The sequence below is a fragment of the Tachypleus tridentatus genome, chromosome 1, assembly GCF_004210375.1.
Source record: "Tachypleus tridentatus isolate NWPU-2018 chromosome 1, ASM421037v1, whole genome shotgun sequence".
NCBI lineage: Eukaryota > Metazoa > Arthropoda > Merostomata > Xiphosura > Limulidae > Tachypleus > Tachypleus tridentatus.
The window spans coordinates 23244610-23251945 of NC_134825.1; the positions used below are offsets into that span (position 1 = coordinate 23244610).

Consider the following 7336-nt stretch of genomic DNA (forward strand, 5'->3'; position numbering starts at 1 on the left):
TATTCAACTCCTAGAGAATGTTACGACACTATAAATGTCTGTTTTTCACATTAATTAAATTTCCACTAGCAACAAGGGATATATAATATCATCAACATGTAACTCGAGCTATACAGTATTAATGTGATATCGTGAAAAGTGCTTTAATAGAGAAACTAAATTAACAGTAATTATTCAAATTATAAGAAACTGGAGAGAAAGATACGATGGAAATTATTGATTTTTTTTTTTTAAATTGTATTAAACTTACTTTTATTTTCCGAAATAGTAGTGTGTTAAATGGACACAGGGTTTCAGTATCAAACTCTGACGTCAGTTGTATTGTCTTCAAACTAATGTTTCATTTCTTTTTTCTTGTTAATGTAATGTAGGAAGTAGCTCGTAAGTTATCATATCTCGAGTTTAATTACAGAAGGAAGAATTAAGCGTGGTAGGTTCGTCACAATAGTAAATTACGGTAAAATACTCCTTAGGTTTTTAGCATTCTGGATTTTTTAAAAAATATACTAAGTAATCAATTTTTTCTTTTGCTTCGAATAAGATTATCACTGTGGTTAGGGTTAAGAGTTAACGTATTTTAAATACATTGAATGAGGTATTCGCTGTGGTTAGGGTTAAGAGTTAACGTATTTTAAATACATCAGATGTTGAATAAAATAAAATTCAAACAACTCAAAACTCTATTTTTGCACAATTCATTGCAGAACATTAATTTATTAGTTATTGGATACCATACGTAACTAAAATAATCTTTAAGACTAAGAAACAAACCTATTTTATTATATGGTTGCTTTCTTTTCAAAAAGATAAGCATCCTTTATCGATTGATATTTATATGTGAAATGACTTATATTTATAACGCAAAGAACAGTTATTTCTATTTAATGGTGTTTCAACTGTATATAATTCAGATCAACAGATACAAATGGATATTTATTTTGACATTCTGTTTTTCTTAACACGAATTTGTTGAAGTTTTTCCTGGGTTCTCTAGTGTGATATATCGTTCAGGTGGACATAGAGTGGTGTACTTGGGTTTGCTAGTAGTTGCACCTGAAAAAAACAACAAAAACATGTTAATAACATTTATATACAGCAAGAAAAAAGAGAACAAATTCAGCTAAGATAAAATTATAAATTCGATATTTCGAAACAAATTTACGCAGTATAAGATAGATACTGAAAACAAGTTAAATAAACTTAACATTAGGGATATTTTTGCAAATACTCATTTTAATCGATAGTTTAAATAAAAAAAATAATTTTCTAATGAAACGTGAAGTTCGCGATTTTACCGGGTAAGACTGTTTTGTTACCACACTAGTTTTCGTCAGTTAATGCCACTGTTACTTTAAACATTTCATCTAATTACATTTGTACTTATTACGGCATTAAAATGCGATTACAATCATTAATCTTAGTTTGATATCCAGTGAATTCATGTTACAAGTAATAGGTGAGCCTAGCATTGCCAGGTGGTTAGGGTGCCTGATTTGCAATTTGAGGTTCGAATCTCAGTTCCACCAAACTTGCCCTTTCAGCCGCGTGGGTGTTATTATGTTACAGTAAATCCTACTATTTGTTGGTAAAAGTATAGCTCAAGAGTTGGCGGTGGATGGTGATGACTAGTTGATTTCCCTCTAGTCTTTAAATTTTAAATTAGGGACTGGTAGTGGAAAATGCTCTCGTGTAGCTGTGCGCGAAATTCAAATACGAAATAAAGTGTTATAACCAAATTTATTACTCTCAAATCCTTGCTTATTGGTTTAGGTTTACAATCATGAACTAGTTCGTACGATTATGCGTGTTGTTGTTTTGCTATCACCTATTTAATTTATGCTAGAAATAAAAACATAAACTTAAAAATATCATTAAATCATCTCAATTGAATAAAATTGCGAATGAAGAAACTATTCTTGAAGTTAAGAGCAAAAGAAAAAACTGTTTTAAAACAGTGATATTTTCACAACAGTAGTCCCCCAGTCGGATGGCGAGAAGTCAAGGAACTTATAACTCTAAAATGAGAGACTTGATTTCCTTGGGTGGACTCAGCAGATAGCCCGATGTGACTTTGCTAAAAGAAAAACACCAACTCACAAGGCCCGGCATGGCCAGGTGGTTAAGGCACTTGACTCGTAATCCGAGGATAGCGAGTTTGAATCCCCGTCACATCACATCAAATATACTTTCTATTTCAGCTGTGGGGGCGTTATAATGTGACGGTCAATCCCACTATTCGTTGGTAAAAGAGTAACCCAAGAGTTGGCGGTGGGTGGTGATGACTAGCTGCCTTCCCTCTAGTCTTACACTGCAAAATTAGGGACGCTAGCGCAGATAGTCCTATTGTAGCTTTGCGCGAAATTCAAAACAAACCAAACTAACCCACAAAAGTAATGCTAGTTAAAGAACTCCAACTGTTTTTACTAACCTTTAACGAGCCGAGTGCTGTTAGAAGGTTCTGAAATTTTTTCCACAGAGCCTTTTTGTTCTGAACTTCGTCTGGTGTCGTACCAAAGTAACTCTAGAATATTTCATATATATACGTAATTTTTGTCTTTAGCTATTGTTACTAAACAAAGAATCACCTGATTTTATTGAAGTTACGATATACTCGGAAAAAACAAACTATAGAAATTTGCCTAAAAAATCAAAATATTATCGTTATGAAATTGTCGAAAATAATTATTAATCATTTTGCAGTTAAACAATTATTCAATAGTATCTCTATAAAAATAAAGTAGTCTGATAATTTAGCTATATAAGTTGCACTAATATTCTGTGCGTTGACGATACAGTCGAGTTCTGAACGACCTACGGGCAAGTCACTTATTAGATTGTTGAAAGTGTTGGTTAGTAAAACAAGAATTACTGTGCAATGTAACAATTACGAACAAAATATGGAGAGTCTGATAGTTTAAATAATGCTTTTAAAGGTTTGGTCATGCTGATCGTATTTTCATAAGGTAGCAAAGGTGTGGTGTTGTATTGCATTCACAGTCCACTAACTGACAACTTACAAAGCTCAGCTGATGTGATACTTCACAGAGACTTTCACCTTAATTAGAACGAGGATAGCTCACGGTTACTTTTACCTTAATTAGAACCAGGATAGCTCACGGTTACTTTTACCTGAACTTACGATACTGTTAATGTGCAATGTTCTTTATTATCTTATTTTAAACTGCATAGTGAAGACAGCTCGAAATATTTAATCCTAATCTGAAGATTTTTAAAGTATTATGGTTACGATTATCACCTACAGTTGAATATTTCTTTGCCATATTTAACATATAAAAATAACTCGCACTAGGAAAACTCAGATTAATTTCATTATTTTAAAATTAATGTTTGTTGGTTTGTTGTCTTGACTTGACGATATTAGTAATTAATTTAACACTAGCTTAATTATATAAACTGTGTTTCGCATTATTATATTAGCAGGCATGATGTAATTTTGTTTTATTCAGTAAGTAGTTTCATGCTCAACCGTAACGAAATAATAACTTTATCGCAGCATATAAACTTGTTAACGTGGCTTTATAACAATAAAGGTAATGCACGTTACTTAGCAGAAAAAATATACATGTAATATATAACTGATAAGGCAATACAGTGTCACTGATGCAAATTACTTCATAAGACAATATAGAGGTAATGTCGTAAATTAACTGATAAGGCAGTACAGTGTTAATGATGCAAATTAGTTGATAGGACAATACAAAGTTAATGTAGTAATTTAACTAATAAGAAATGAAATGAAGTACTTAATATGGTAATATAAAGTTAACGACGTAATGAAACTGATGAGGTAATACAAGGATAATAAATTACCTTTGATTTCTTCAAAAAATGCTGACCCTGCTTCATAAAGAATGAAAACAAATTAAAATAAAACTTTTCTTCAAAGTACAAAGTTCAACAGTAATTTTGTAGTCTAAAAGTCTGAGCTAATTTCTTGAGTTATTACATTTAGTTTGTAACTAAACTAGAAATATCGTAACATGTATTCAGGCTGCTTTGTATATACAGTAGTAGAAAAACTGAATTAATGTAACTGAATATATAAGTCAAAATGTTAATAAAGAGAGCAATTGCATGACATATATATTTAATTGACATTATTCTTACAACGTTACTATATTACAAGCTGTTACCGTTATAATAGCTATATCATTTAATTAACATCCTTCGGAACATTTTCAAGTTACGAATTTAAATAGATCGTTTGTAGTTTTATAGTGATTTTGTTATCAGTTCATCAGCTTTATAAGTTACTCAGTGCGTTTTGATTTCTTCACTAATACCTAAACAAACTTTCACTGATTCTTCAAGATAACCAGATGATTAGATGATTCTAATACAGATTTGTGTTTCACTTTATTACATGTTGGATACTGTACTACAAAACAAAATAAATGTGAAACGTACTTACCCCAATACAATTCTTCAAGGGTGAGTTTAAATGAAAGACAAAAGTTTTAGAAATATTCAAACCTGCTTTGTGAAAGATGCATCAAACATATAACAATTCTAAGACATTAAGACATAAAAGCCGAATTAAAATAATATTTGAAATTTATCTTTCATATGATATTATCCAATGTTCATCCACATGTATTGATGTAACTGATTTTTCAAATTTAAATACAACGTTTTTAAAAATCACTTACAATATTCTAGTCTCTAACATTTACAAGCACACTTAACGTATTAACTAAAAACATAAATTTACAAATCTGGAAAGCTTTAGGCTAAACATTACCACCGCCAGGACTGAGACGTTATTGAAAATAATTTGATTCAGAGTGAAGCTAGTCATCGAATGTCCACTAGATGCTACTGACTTCGAGACTTTGTACACAGAGACTCGAAAACGTTTCAGCTTCCTTCAACGTCTTTCAGATTTAACTTTCAAAATTTCCTTAGCCTTATTATCCATCACAACTGGCGCTTTATATCATTTTAATGGAGTCTATTTGTTCTTCTTGAAACTGAACATGTGAGTCATTTTACTTTTTTATTTGACGCTTTTTAAAGGAGATTAATATTTTATGCGATTTTAAACTATTCCACCTTATTTTGCTTTTGATACTGAGAATTTACACTATTTTGATTTGTTTGATACTTGTGGGAGACATGGACTCCAACAAAATAAAGCATTGGGTCATAGACCCTAGACAATCAAAGTTCATACAGAAATCGGGCGTAATTGAAATATCTATTGTTGGCCAATATAATGATATTGTACAGTATAGAGCTAACACCCTTTAAGAATAGAAAAATATTGAGTAAAGATAAAAATGGGGATTTTGTTCTCTGGGATATTATATTTGAAATGAAAGTAATAAAGTATCAAGACACATCTGTTAAAATTGGCAATTTTCTCGGTGTACTAAAATCTTTAATCTCAGTTTTATCAGTAGAACTAAAAATATGTTTAGTATGTGTCAAGAAATAAAAGTGTACTTACTCTCGGATCCATCTAGGTGGCGTGTAAAATTAAGAATATATATAAGTTATTTTAATAAGAACGACTAAACTAAAAAACTCATATAACGTAAGACCGTAAAATGTGATGAAACATTTAGCTTCTAATATTGTTGTTCTCTGTATAGATAAAAAGTATAACATCTTTTGAATTTTGTGTTTTTTATGGGTTTTAGTAGAAAAAAACATTAATATTGCTTTAAGTATATTAAAGGAGATATATTTACCTGTGTTTTTTGAAAAATGATTATAATTTACTGTTTTCTCATACGTAAAATTTTATAACACGAAATTCTATAGAAAGATGTTCTAAACAATTCTTTTTTAGAAGCAGTTAATTTATCAAAGTTAGATAAGATTATAGTTTAGCACATTAAGGCAAATGGTTGATATCATTTCTTATAACGAGATTACTTGATTATTTGGAAGATTATTTAGTTTAACTTCAACAGTTAAATGTAAGGAACAGTTCCACATCGAAAACTAATGAAGAACTAGAAACCAATAGGCCTTATAGTTATGTAAACTGCAATTTTTTTTCACTTTTCTCTTTATTTGTTCGTTTTGGAGTTGAAATTAGATTGTTTAAAAATAGTGTTTAAGATATGCCTTCTGATTTATGGGAGACAAAAAATAGAGTTAAAGTGATATTTTTACACACCTCTGATTTAGAAATCGAAATGGATAAATGGAGATGAATGTGCAACAGAAACCTATGCAGCATACACAAGTTTTAAATCAAAGTGTAACGAAACAATATTTTCTGTAAAAAAACTGATAAAATAAGGTGTTGAAGTGCTACACATATTACTGAGTAAGACACTTTCTGAGATATTTTGGAGCATATAATATACCAGGTTCAGATCACTTAACAGTTCTACAAGTGTAAGCATATATATTAAATTAAAAGATACCAGACATTACAAAATCTTTCAAAAGATACGCTTTTCTTTAAAAACACATGATTATCATGTTCGTAAAATACTAATTCTTCTAAGAAAAGTTTATTGTTTGATTTCAATTTTGCGCAACACTACACAAGGTCTACCTGCGGTATCTGTCCTCAATTTAGTAGTGTAAACTAGAGGAAAGGCAACTAATAATCACCACCCACCGCCAACTCTTGGGCTACTCTTTTACTGACGAACAGTGTGATTAACCATCACATTATAACGTATCCACGGCTGGAAGAGCGAGCATGTTTGGTGGAATTGAGATTTGAACTCGCGACCATCAGAGTCGAGCGCCCTGACCACCTGGCTATGTCTTTACAAAAGAATTTAGCTCATTTAATGAGCTGGGCAAATAAATGGCACATGAGTTTTAATTATAATAAATGACGTGGTGTGACGAGGATTCAAACTCACGATCCCAGATTGCGAGTCGACCACCTGAAAATGCTAGGCCAAATAAGAAAAATGAAAGTCCAGTTTCTTAAACAAGATTATTGGTCTTCAAGTATTTATCATAAAACATTAGTATCCATAATTAGCACATTTTTAAAAACTCCTTAAAGAAATATAATTTAATGAAAATTAGCTTTAATCAGAAAATAATCATTAGAGTATTTTAATTTTTCCAAACAAATATAGATATAATTCATATACCTTCTTGTACTTGCAAGTGGTTTGTAAGGTTTTAAGAGGTAAAATTATACTTTTACTAGGAACGTAATGACGCCGCTGACAGTAAATAATGACATATTTAAATGCTTTAATGTATGTGCTATATTCAGCTGTTGATTTGGAGATTTAGACATCACGAACTTACAAGTAAGAACAAACCAAACGGAAATGACCAGCCTGCTTACGCTTCTAATATGGTAAATCAGTCGCATTAAAAAGAGGAA

General features: G+C 30.8%; 1 long non-coding RNA gene across 1 annotated transcript; it reads right to left on the reverse strand.

Annotated features, from left to right (window-relative positions):
- Positions 1 to 698: 698 nt before the first annotated feature.
- Positions 699 to 4309, reverse strand: LOC143244515 (uncharacterized). The gene is made up of 3 exons (XR_013025128.1): positions 3832 to 4309; positions 2429 to 2521; positions 699 to 1053 (listed from the first exon to the last, which is right to left on the reverse strand). It is a non-coding gene; the product is annotated as an uncharacterized LOC143244515 (long non-coding RNA).
- Positions 4310 to 7336: the final 3027 nt, after the last annotated feature.